Below are 12081 nucleotides of genomic sequence, written 5' to 3' on the forward strand. Positions count from 1 at the left end.
GTATCCATCACTTTATTTTTCCATCCAGAAACAGCTACCTGTAAGTCAGACCTACTTCTTTTTCCCTTAATAAAATGTAATTCCATTCCTCATCCCTTCTTTACTAAAAACACACATCCTATATTCCTTAAGCAACCATGAACTATCCTTTATATCAATACTCTGTAGATTGGTAAACATAAATCCCAATAATTTCTTGAAAAATGTGCTTTCTTATAGAAAATATCTCAGTGTGGCACTAAACATATCTATTTATAGTCCTAAACTTTTTCTTTCTCTGTAAAAGAAAGCCAATGTTCAGTAATTAATGTTTCAGTATCTTATTTTATTCCTAAAAAGTTCATCCAAAGCTCTTATCTCATTTGAATTTTCTTTCCTTAAAAGTTTCTTCACATTGAGTTACTTTCCTTGCTGACAAATTTGCAACACATATAATAAGATCTAATTTAACTTCTATTAAACCTAGGTACAATAAAAGTATTATACTTAATGTTGGTGACGCTAAAGACATGTCTATATTAATTAGATCAACGAACTTAAACATTAATACCAGGTATTAATTTAATACTGAATATTTCCCAGTTCAATTAGCTTAATTTCTCTTGTATTTAGAATTGTTTGATTTGTAAGTGCTTACTTTTCTTTAAGCCGATTAAATAGAGCTCAGTTACAAATTAACCTCAGCAATATTACCCAAAGACAGAGACACACAGTGAGACGTACATATGTCCAGCCAGACACAATGAGAAATCTAGCTTCATTTTCTAAACTTAGTCATGAATCAGATATCACAATATAAAATTCACTAGTTTATAAATAACAGTTGGAATAAGTAAAATTTTTAAAGGCTTCTGCCCATTTTTCCCTCAATCTCAGGACTTAGAGATGGTCTAGATAAGATAAGTGTTCCTGAGAGCCCTGGTCTCGAAGCACAGGGAGAGAAAATCAAGTTCTCCTAGTAGGATGTGTTCCCTCAGACTCAGAATTCTGAAAAGATGTTTGATCAAGCTTGCTTTTACTAAATGTATATGCAAAAAGAACCAGTTTTAGAACCAGTTTTCAAGAGTTTTACCTGAACCAACTTTCTCTGGAGTCTAAATAATATGGTGGCCACACAAGGTTATCCCATTTCACAAGGCAGAATGGCCATCACAAATCACAGCACAGAACACAAAGTATAAAACACACACAGGGGGCTGCCCTGGTGGCACAGTGGTTGAGAGTCCACCTGCCGATGCAGGGGACACGGGTTCGTGCCCCGGTCTGGGAGGATCCCACATGCCGCGGAGCGGCTGGGCCCATGAGCCATGGCTGCTGAGCCTGTGCGTCCGGAGCCTGTGCTCCGCAACGGGAGAGGCCACAGCAGTGAGAGGCCCGCGTACCGCAAAAAAAAAAAAAAAAAACCAAAACACACACAGGCCCGGCCATCCTAATCAGACACTCACTTAAATACAAGATTGAAGACTCTCAGAAAACCTCCTATGGAGACACAGAACTTCAGATCCGAGTACTAACAGAGTAAATGGAAATATCTCAAGTCTTCAAAGATTTCAAAGGGAGGAGAGGAAGCCAGGTTGAAAGGTGAGGGGAAGGAGGGGGACAAAAGGGGTGGCCTTGCAGACGTCTCCTGCCACCTGCAGACGTCCAACCATTACAGGACTTTTCCCTGGGCTTCCAGGAAGGGAGGACGGGAACTTGGCGCTACCAGAAACCAGAGACCAGACCACACCAGAGCCAGAATTCGAGTTCTCTGCCCACCGGAGGTGATCCGGCTCCGACCCTCAGATCAGGCTGAGGCCCTTCAACCAGACTCCTGCGTCCAGGACCAGGACAGAAGAAGAAAAGGTAGGATAGGAGGGGTTGAAAGAGGAAAGAGAGTGGGTAGGGGAAAGAGGTCAGTAAAGTCTGTTGCTCCTCACCCGGTCGGAGCACTCTGGCCAGTCGTCCGCGTCAGGAGGAGACCAGGAACAAAAGGGTCCCAGTTGCAACCGCTGGGTCTGGTCCATCTGCGGGCGAGCTGGTCCCCGAGTACCCCGAGTGGTCAGGATGTCAGTCGTAGCGAAGAAGGGATCCCACCAGAGTTGCCATTTGTTGCAGGAAGGGGCCCCCTCCCAGGGCCCGAGAGCGGGCTCTTGTCTATAACACTCAGAAATGAACTGTCCGAGGAGACACACGTGCTGACAGAGCAAGAGACTTTATTGGGAAGGGGCGCCCGGGCGGAGAGCAGGAGGGTCAGGGACCCCAGGAGGACGGCTCTGCCACGTGGCTCGCAGTCTCGGGTTTTATGGTGATGGGATTACTTTCTGGGCTGTTTCTGGCCGATCATTCTGACTCAGGGAACTTTCTGGTGGCACATGCAACCGCTCAGCCAAGATGGGTTCCAGCGAGGAGGATTCTGGGAGGTTGGTAGGACATGTGGACTGGCGTCTCCTCTTTCTTTTTTTTTTTTTGCGGTACGTGGTCTCTCACTGTTGTGGCCTCTCCCGTTGCGGAGCACAGGCTCCGGACGCGCAGGCTCAGCGGCCATGGCTCACGGGCCCAGCCGCTCCGCGGTATGTGGGATCCTCCCGGACCGGGGCACGAACCCGTGTCCCGTGCATCGGCAGGCGGACTCTCAACCACTGCGCCACCAGGGAAGCCCCTCCTCTCTCCTTTTAACCTTTCCTGTATTCTTCCAGTTGGTGGTGGCTTGTTAGTTCCGTGTTCCTTACCAGGATCTCCTGTCATAAAATAACTCATGCAAACTGTTACTGTCTTTGCCTGGCCAGGGCGGGTGGTTTCAGTCAGGGTTTCCCCTAACAACTGTGCCCCATGGTGGGGTCCGGCTAGGAGAGGCTGGGAAAGGACAGCTGGAGATACTAACTGTAAGGTCGGATCTTAACAGATGGCACCACGAAACAGAGGAAAGCTTCAAGTGAGCTTTATTAGGGGGCGCTCCCGGGCGAGGTTCACTGGTCCGAGAGAAAGGGGCCAGAGAAGTCGCGCCCGGGCGAGGGTTGGGCAAGATTTTATAGCGGAAGAAGGGAAAGGGGTGTGGTGAATCTGGGAGGGCGCAGGGAATTCCTTATCTGGTGGTCTCTTCGGGTGTCGTGGCACTATCTGGTGCCGGTTACATCAGTCTTGGGACTGCTAGTCCCGCCCCTCGAAAGGCGGGAAGGCTGGGCCGGGTGGAAAGCCCCCAGGTCAGTTCCTGGAACTCAGTGGTCCGGAATGTCTCCAGGTCAGTTTCTGGAACTGGGTGGTCTGGAGAGTTTCGGTCTGATGCAACCTGTGAATCTGATTGCGTTCCCCTGCCTTGGGCCAGTTGGCCTTACACTAACCCCTTTGGAAAGTTTCAGCCCCCTTGCACCGGAGGCCACCATGAGTCTCTCCCACTGAGAGCTGAGGTAGGTATAGGGGGCTTTGTTGCAGGAGAGGGGAGTGGGTCCCAAGGCAAGTCCACTTTGGCCTCCAGCGGACCCAGTGGGTTGCAGGGCACTGTGGCACTCGAGGCCCATGCAGGGGCCGTACCCCGAGGAGCCTCTTGGCCTCAGGGTCTCTGTCCACCAGCCCCACCCTGCCCAGGTTCACACTGCAACAGCTGGTCCCAGGCCCTTATCCATGTCTAATGGGAAGGATTTGGTGTTGGTTCCATGTTCCTCTGCCTTCCTCTGCTTCAGTGTGTGTCACTTCCAGGCCGGGCAGGTCTCATATTACTGAAGAGCCAGACTTTAAGCGGGGACGCCCAGTGTTGTGTCCCCAGCACCGTGCCCCCAGCAGAGCCAGGAGCCCTGTGTGTGCCCACCCATGGGCCCGTGGTCACCTTCTCACCCCCCTCTGCCCTACTCTCTGCCCCAGTGGGTGTATCTGGAACCGGTTCTGCCTTCACCCCCCTAACCTATATTGAACATGAATCTGTGCTCTGAAGCAGGGGCAGCAGACACTGGTCTCTGCGCCCCTAGAGCCCACAGTCCAGCCCAGGAGACAGAGGCGAACCAGTAAAGCTTGGACGATGCGAGCAGGAAGGGGAAAGACTGGGAGGAGACAAGCAGTGGAGGGCTACTGAGACTGAATAGTACTGGGGGAAACAACCCATGCAACGGTCCTGAGGCCACAGTGGGAGGAGTGTGGGCAGAAACCCTAGGCCAGAGAAGGGCAGGTGCGTGAGGGAGAGCAGTAACGAGTTGAAGAAGGAGAGGAAGGGGGCAGAGACTAAGCCTGTGAGGTGGTTATGGGCTTTGGCCTCTATTCCAAAGGGGATGGGATTCTGTGTCTTTCAGGAACAGCAGGGAGGCCAGTGAGGGTAAGCAGAGGGGTTGACTTTATCCAGGTGAGCTAGTGAGAGAGGCATGTGAATCAAGGGGCGTGCAAGGGAGGGGTGGCAGTGATTGTGGAATCTAAACCAGATGAGGAGAGGGTGACGACACATCATCCTGGGGCTCTGGGGCGCTGGACAGCAGTGATCTGGGAGAGGTGATGGGCGGGGAACCGGGTGTTGAACTGAGATGCCGGGGCGGGGTTGGGGGTTACTGGAGGTGACAGGGTCCAGGGTGTCATTGAGGCAGAGGATGAGGTCACTGGCAGGAAGAAGAGGTCAACACCGAGGGGCAGGGAGTTGAAGGGTGGTCCACGGGAATATGGAGACCACCAGGAATTCAGGCCTGATGCAGCGATGCGGCAAGGGCTGGGGTGGGTGGTGGGCGGTGGGCGGTGGGTGCGGCCGATGGCCGATGGCCGGGGTCGTGGCACTTCCAGGCCTGGGGGCGAGGCGGGGAGAGAGAAAGCAGCCCCGGAGAAGGCTGGTGGGAAGGGAGCAGGGTGGAGGGGCCGCGGTCCGGGGGGAGAGCAAAGGCTGAGTGATGGGGCTGAGGGCGTGGGGGGGGGCGCTGCTGGAGCCTGGCCCCGGGGGAGGGTGTCAGGACTCAGGGGCTTTACTCCTAAACAAGTGATGTGTGCTGGGAGGGGCTCATGGGAACAAGGGCTTGAGGCAGACCTGCTGGGGCGGGAGGTCAGAGCCACAGCAGGGAGGCCAGACCCCGAGGCAACTGAAACCGGCTACCTGAAAAAGACCAGGAAAAACAAAGGGTGAACATCAAGGTAGTAGAAAAGGAGTGCAGTAAATATAGCAATGGTTACTCTTCTGACAGTAGGAACAAGTAGTATTAGGTGAACTTGTGCAGAACAGAAATGCTGATACTCCCAAGGGGTTAACAGGAGATTTACTACACAAGAAACGAGGCCTCGCCAGAAAACTCATGCAAATTAAACAATGAAAATGTAAATTCAGGGTTTTCGGGGTGTGTGTGTGTGTGTGTGTTACATTTTATTATAGAAAATATCAGACATGCACAAAAGTGTAGAGAGTCAGACCATGCGACTGTCACCACCACCACCAGTTCATGGCCAGACTGGTTTCCTTTTTGCCCTCCCCCCATCGCAAAGCGCCACTCTTCTCTTAGGAGCTAAACAAAGACAGGAGAGCAGGCGGCCTGGCTGTCGTGTGATGGAGCCCCAGCCTCCTGCTCTGAGTCCGTCCAGCCCTACCCAGGGGCACCGGAGGTATGACTGGGCCCTGCCCCCTTCCTGTTTGGGGCAGGGTGTCCCCTTAGCCTCCTGTGTCCAGGGTCTCCAGCTGGCTATCTGAGAGGCCAGCTGCCCCAGAGTGGCCCAGATCCCTCCTCAGTCCAAGGGATCCAACTGCCCGACTTGCTCACAGCCTTGGTCTCATTCAGCCTGAGCCTGAGCTGGAACTCCCATACGCTTCAGACACCTCCGTGTTCCCGTGTCAACACAGGCATCTGCCCTGTCCAGACACAGGCCACTAGTGTCCCTCACAGGACTGTTCTTTGGGGAGTTTTAAAGGAGACACGGTAGGGGGACGGGCAAGAGAGTGAGCTCTGGGGAGGAGGAGGAAGGGGGGAGAAGGCGACCAGAGGGACTGCAGGGCAGGGCTGCCTGGGCCACCAACGGGTAGGCTCTGGCAGCAGGTGGTGGACCGCCATCCCTCCTACGCTCCGCAGAAGCTTGGCATGTGGTAGCCTGGCAGCCCCGCACTTCCTGACACAGTGTGGACCCCCGTACCCTCACTTTCCTGACCTCTCCGTGGGGTTGCCACTTTCATTCAGCCTTTGCTCTGGAACATCGCGCCCCCATGGCTGCCTCCGCAGCCCCCCTACCCCAGCTCTGCCCCAGAGAGATGGCCGTGCTCACTGCATCGTCTCTGCGGCCCGTCCACCTCCTCACTCTCCCAGGAACCTGGCCCCCGAGGACCACAATTCCTCAGCAGGGGCAGCGGGTCATTCTTCTGAACACGAGCTGGCCTACTTCCAGTCCCATGGCCACTCCTAGGACTTTTCTCTGTGGTGCACACGTGACACGTTGCCCTGATCATCTTCCCAGGAGGGACGCTGGTCTGCAGGGGACAACTTCAGCTGTCAGAGGCTCCAGGGGTTGCCCCTGGCCCCATGTCCCAGCCTTCTCGTGGTGGCTGGCATCCAACGGCTGGTCGATGCAGGAGCCAAAGGCCTGGCATCTCAGCCTGATGCGGGCACCTCTAGCAAGCTGTTCTGACCCCAGAGCCCTCGCAGCGGCACTGGGCTGTCCTTGGCCCTCCTGCTTCCTCTCTTCCCTCCATGGGGTTGATCACAGCGGCACATCCTGCACACTCTGCCTCAGTGTCTCCCTCTTGGAGAGCCCGGGCAGGGAGTTGAAGTCAGGAGTGGTCCAAGAAGGCCTGGACTGAGGCAGACTCGCTCACTGCCTGGCTGGCAGTGAGGACCCGCCACGGCTGCAGGTGGGGCACGGACAGGCCGGGGCACAAGGCCAAGGTCCAGCGGTTAAAACTTTCACCCGTAGTGAGCAGGGCTCACACAGCAGCGGCTGGAGGGCCTGGTGTTTCAACTGTGCAGGAGCCACAGTCGCGATAGAGGCCGTGGGCAGGACGGCCGTGACTCAGCTCTGGTGAAGCTCTGGTGGAAGGGTGATGACAGGCTGAGAGCCTCGCCTAGCCCCGGAAAGCCCAGCCCCTTAGTGGCAGCTCCCAGCTCTGCAGCCAAAGTGCAGAGAGTGCCGAGGGTCAGGCCTTGACTTAAGCATCAGAGTAGCTGAGCTCCAGAGAAACTTGGACGAGTGTCCACTTCCAGCACAGAGTGCAGTTACAGGAACCAAATTTACCATCCTGCCTGAAACAGCTAAAAAAATGAGGCAAAATAGGGCTTCCCTGGTGGCGCAGTGGTTGAGAATCCGCCTGCCAATGCAGGGGACACGGGTTCGAGCCCTGGTCCGGGAAGATCCCACATGCCACGGAGCAACTAAGCCCGCGAGCCACAACTACTGAAGCTTGCGCGCCTAGAGCCTGTGCTCCACAACAAGAGAAGCCACCGCAATGAGAAGCCTGCTCACCACAAAAAAGAGTAGCCCCCACTCGCCACAACTAGAGAAAGCATGTGCAGCAACAAAGACCCAACACAGCCATAAATTAATTAATTAATTTTTAAAAATAACAAAAGGGAGGAGGGACACAAACAGGTTCCCATTCAAAAAAAAAAAAAAAAAAACTAGGCAAAATAGATGAAGCAATGGATCTCAAGACATTGGGCATCAGCAATGAAGGACAGTGACCCCTGGGAGGTGACAAACAAGGTGAGCCCTATGATCACCCCAGGTCACTGCCTAGAGAGTGTGTCCAGGCTGTGGCACAGGTGGGCCACCCGGGCAGACTCCCCAAGTTCAGAGATGGAGCTGGGTGTCTGGGAAGGCTGGGGTGGCCAGAATTCGCAGGACAGAGTACCAGGGAGTACTTTCAAGAAGAATTTAGAGAAAATATTTCCAACCTAGAACTTGCTGGGTTGGAAAGCAAGGTATTTTTCATTCCTAGTGTTTCTGGCTTGCAAAAGGTTCTCAGATTAAGAAATGGCCTCTGGGCCAAGATCAAATCCAGAGCACCACCAGTGAAATGTGTTCTCAGTGTGAAGATTAAGTCAAGGGTGTGGCTGTAAGACTTCACATTCAGGCCGCTAAAAGACATAAGGCAGTGTTTTGTAAACCCTCCCAGCTAGACAGAAGAGCTCCTAAGAATCTCAAACACATTTTAGACAGTACCCTGACTTGCAGCTGAATTAGAGTGGGCTCTTCCTTGAACAGATCTCTAGGTGTGAATCTTGTTTAATTGAGTGGGTTATAATTTGATACATAGAAAACCTACATGGTTTTTAAAGGAGTCATACTAGCTTGGACTAAAAGAGATAGAGATCATTCAAAATGAAAAGACCTCGGGCTTCAAAATTTCTATAGACAGAAAGTAGGTCAAGAGCGTGAGCCTTTCCTATAGAAAAGGAAGGATGACTCAGGAGAGAGCCAAGAAGCTAGAGGGTGGAGTCAAGAGCCTCTGAGAGGGGGACTTCCCTGGTGGACCAGTGGTAAAGAATCTGCCTTACAATGAAGGGGATGCAGGTTCGACCCCTGGTCAGGGAACTGAGATCCCATATGCCATGGGACAACTAAGCCCGTGTGCCACAGCTAGAGAGCCCACATGCCCTGGAGCCTGCGTGCCACAACTAGAGAAGAGAAAACCCACATGCCACAACTAGAAAGAAGACATGCACCACAACAAAGAGCCTGCACGCTGCAACCAAAGATCCTGCATGCCGCAACTAAGACCCGACGCAGTCAAAAATAAATAAAATAAATAAATAATCTTTTTTAAAAAAGGCCCTCTGAGAACAACTGGGAAACTACTACCAGACCACAAATGGACACCAACTGAGGAGGATTTCCTGCTCCAACATATGCTCATCTGCATTTCAGAATTTCTCTTGACCATAATTGCTACACACCTTTCACCCCTTCCTTTTTTTTTTTTTCCCCAGCTGTGTGGCTTTCAGGATCTCAGTTCCCCAATCAGGAATTGAACCTGGGCCACAGCAGTGAAAGTCTGGAATCCTAACCACTAGGCCACCAGGGAATTCTCACCCCCTCCTTTTATTAACTAAAGTTTTTTTTTAGTTAAAAAAAGTGTTGGGTCTTTATTGCTGTGCGCAGGCTTTCTCTAGTGGCAGCGAGCAGGGGCTACTCTTTGTTGTGGTGCGTGGGCTTCTTGTTGCAGTGGCTTCTCTTGTTGCGGAGCACAGGCTCTAGGCATACGGCTCAGTTGTTGTGGCTCACAGGCTCTAGAGCACAGGCTCAGTAGTAGTGGTGCACGGGCTTAGTTGCTCCGCGGCATGTGGGACCTTCCCGGACCAGGGCTCGAACCCGTGTCCCCTGCATTGGCAGGAGGATTCTTTTTTTTTTTTTTTTCGCGGTACGTGGGCCTCTCACCGCTGTGGCCTCTCCCGCTGCGAAGCACGGGCTCCGGACGCACAGGCTCAGTGGCCATGGCTCATGGGCCCAGCTGCTCCGTGGCATGTGGGATCCTCCCCGACCGGGGCACGAACCCGTGTCCCCTGCATTGGCAGGCGGACTCTCAACCACTGCGCCACCAGGGAAGCCCGGCAGGAGGATTCTTAATCACTGCACCACCAGGGAAGCCCTTGTAGACTTTTTAACGAAGACCATCCTAACCAGTGTGAGGTGGTACCTTACTGTAGTTTCGATTTGCATTTCTCTAATAATTAGTGATGTTGAGCATCTTTTCCTGTGCCTGTTAGCCATCTGTATGTCTTCTTTAGAAAAATCTATATTCAGGTCCTCTGCCCATTTTTGAATCGAGTTGTTTGTTTTTGATATTGTGTTGTATGAGTTCATTGTATATTTTGGATATTAACCCTTTCTCAGATATATCATTTGCAAATATATTCTCCCATTCAGTAGGTGGCCTATTCATTTTGTTGGATGTGCAAAAGCTTTTTAGGTTGATGTAGTCCTATTTGTTTATTTTTGCATTTGTTTCTCTTGCCTGAGGAGATGTATCAAAAAAAAATTGCTAAGACTGATGACAAAGAGTACTGCCAATGTTTTCTTCTAGGAGATTTATGGTTTTAGGTCTTACATGTAAGTCTTTAATCCATTTTAGTTTATTTTTGTATATGGTGTGAGAAAGTAATCCAGTTTGATTCTTATGCATGTAGCTGTCCAGTTTTCCCAACACCATATTGAGGAGACTGTCTTTGTTCTTCCAAGAAAGACTTGTCTTTCTTCCTATTCTTGCCTCCTTTGTCATGGATTAACTGACCTTGTACACATGGATTTATTTCTGGGCTCTCTATCCTGTTCCATTAATCTATATTTCTGTTTTTGTGCCAATACCATACTGTTATGATGACTGGAGCTATATAGTATAGTTTGAAATCAGGGAGTGTGAATGCTCCAGCTTTGTTCTCTTTCTCAAGATTGTTTTGACTATTTGGGGTCTTTTGTGTTTCCATACACATTTTAGACATACTTTGTGAATGGGTATGTGAAGAATGCCACTGGTATTTTGATAGGGATTGCATTGAATCTGTAAACTGATTTGGGTGGTGTGAACATTTTAACAATATTAATCCTTCCAATCCATGAACACAGTATATCTTTCTATTTGTCTGTGTTGTCTTCAATTTCTTTTTTTTTTAATATTTATTTATGTGGTTGCTCTGGGTCTTAGCTGCAGCAGTTGGGCTCCTTAGTTGCAGCTCGCTGGCTCCTTAGTTGCGGCTCACCAGCTTCTTAGTTGCAGCAGGCACGTTCCTTAGTTGTGGCATGCAGGCTCCTTAACTGTGGCATATGAACTCTTAGTTGTGGCGTGCATGTGGGATCTAGTTCCCTGACCAGGGATCAAACCCAGGCCCCCTACATTGGGAGCCCGGAGTCTTAACCACTGCGCCACCAAGGAAGTCCCTCATCTTCAGTTTTTTTCATCAGTGTCTTACAGTTTTCTGAGCATAGGTATTTTACCTTCTTAATTAGATTTATTCCCAGATATTCTTTTTAATGCAATTGTAAATGGGATTGTTTTCTTACTTTCTCTTTCTGACAGTTCTTTGTTAGTTTATAGAAATGCAACAGATTTCTGTATATTAATTTTGATGTTGCAACTGTACTGAATGCATTTATTAGTTCTAATAGTTTTTTGGTGGTGTCTTAAGAATTTTTTATGTATAGCATCATGTCATCTGTAAACAGTGACAGTTTTATTTCTTCCTTTCCAATTTGGATTACTTTTATATATTTTTCTTCTCTGATTGCTCTGGCTAGGACTTCCAATACTATGTTAAATAGAATTGGTGAGAGTGGGCATCCTTGTCTTGTTCCTGATCTTAGAGGAAACACTTTCAGTTTTTCACCATTGAGTATAATGTTAGCTGTGGGCTTATCATATATGGCCTTTATAATGTTGAAGCAGGTTGCCTCTATACCCATTTTGTTGAGAGTTTTTATCAAAAATGGATGTTGAGGACTTCCCTGGTGGCACAGTGGTTAAGAATCTGCCTGCCAATGCAGGGGACACGGGTTCAAGCCCTGGTCCGGGAAGATCCCACATGCGTGGAGCAACTAAGCCCGTGCACCACAACTCCTGAGCCTGCACTCTAGAGCCCGCAAGCCACAACTACTGAAGCCCGTGTGCCTAGAGACTGTGCTCCACAACAAGCCACTGCAATGAGAAGCCCACGCACTGCAACAAAGAGTAGCACCCGCTTGCTGCAACTAGAGAAAGCCCACGTGCAGCAATGAAGACCCAACGCAGCCAAAAATAATAAATAAATTAAAAATAAATTTTTTAAAAAAGGATGCTGAATTTTGTCAAAAGATTTTTCCACATCTATGGAGATGATCATATGATTTTTATTCTTCAGTTTGTTGATGTGGTGTATCACATTGATTAATTTGTGGATATTAAGCCATCCTTGCATCCCTGGGATAAATCCCACTTGATCATTGTGTATGATCCTTTTAATATGTTGTTGGATTTGGTTTGCTAATATATTATTGAGGATTTTTTTAATCTATGTTCATCAGGGATATTGGCCTATAATTTCCTTTTTTTGTAGTGCCTTTGTTCCTTCATTTGGAACATATTCCTCTGTAGCCTCATTTGCCTAATTCTCTGTTTTTATTTCTGTGTCTTAGGTAGGTCAGTTATGTTTCCTGATCTTGGAAAAGTGGCTTATGTTGGAGATGCCCTACGTG

This window comes from Mesoplodon bidens, assembly GCF_964165515.1.
Source record: "Mesoplodon bidens genome assembly, chromosome: 16".
NCBI lineage: Eukaryota > Metazoa > Chordata > Mammalia > Artiodactyla > Ziphiidae > Mesoplodon > Mesoplodon bidens.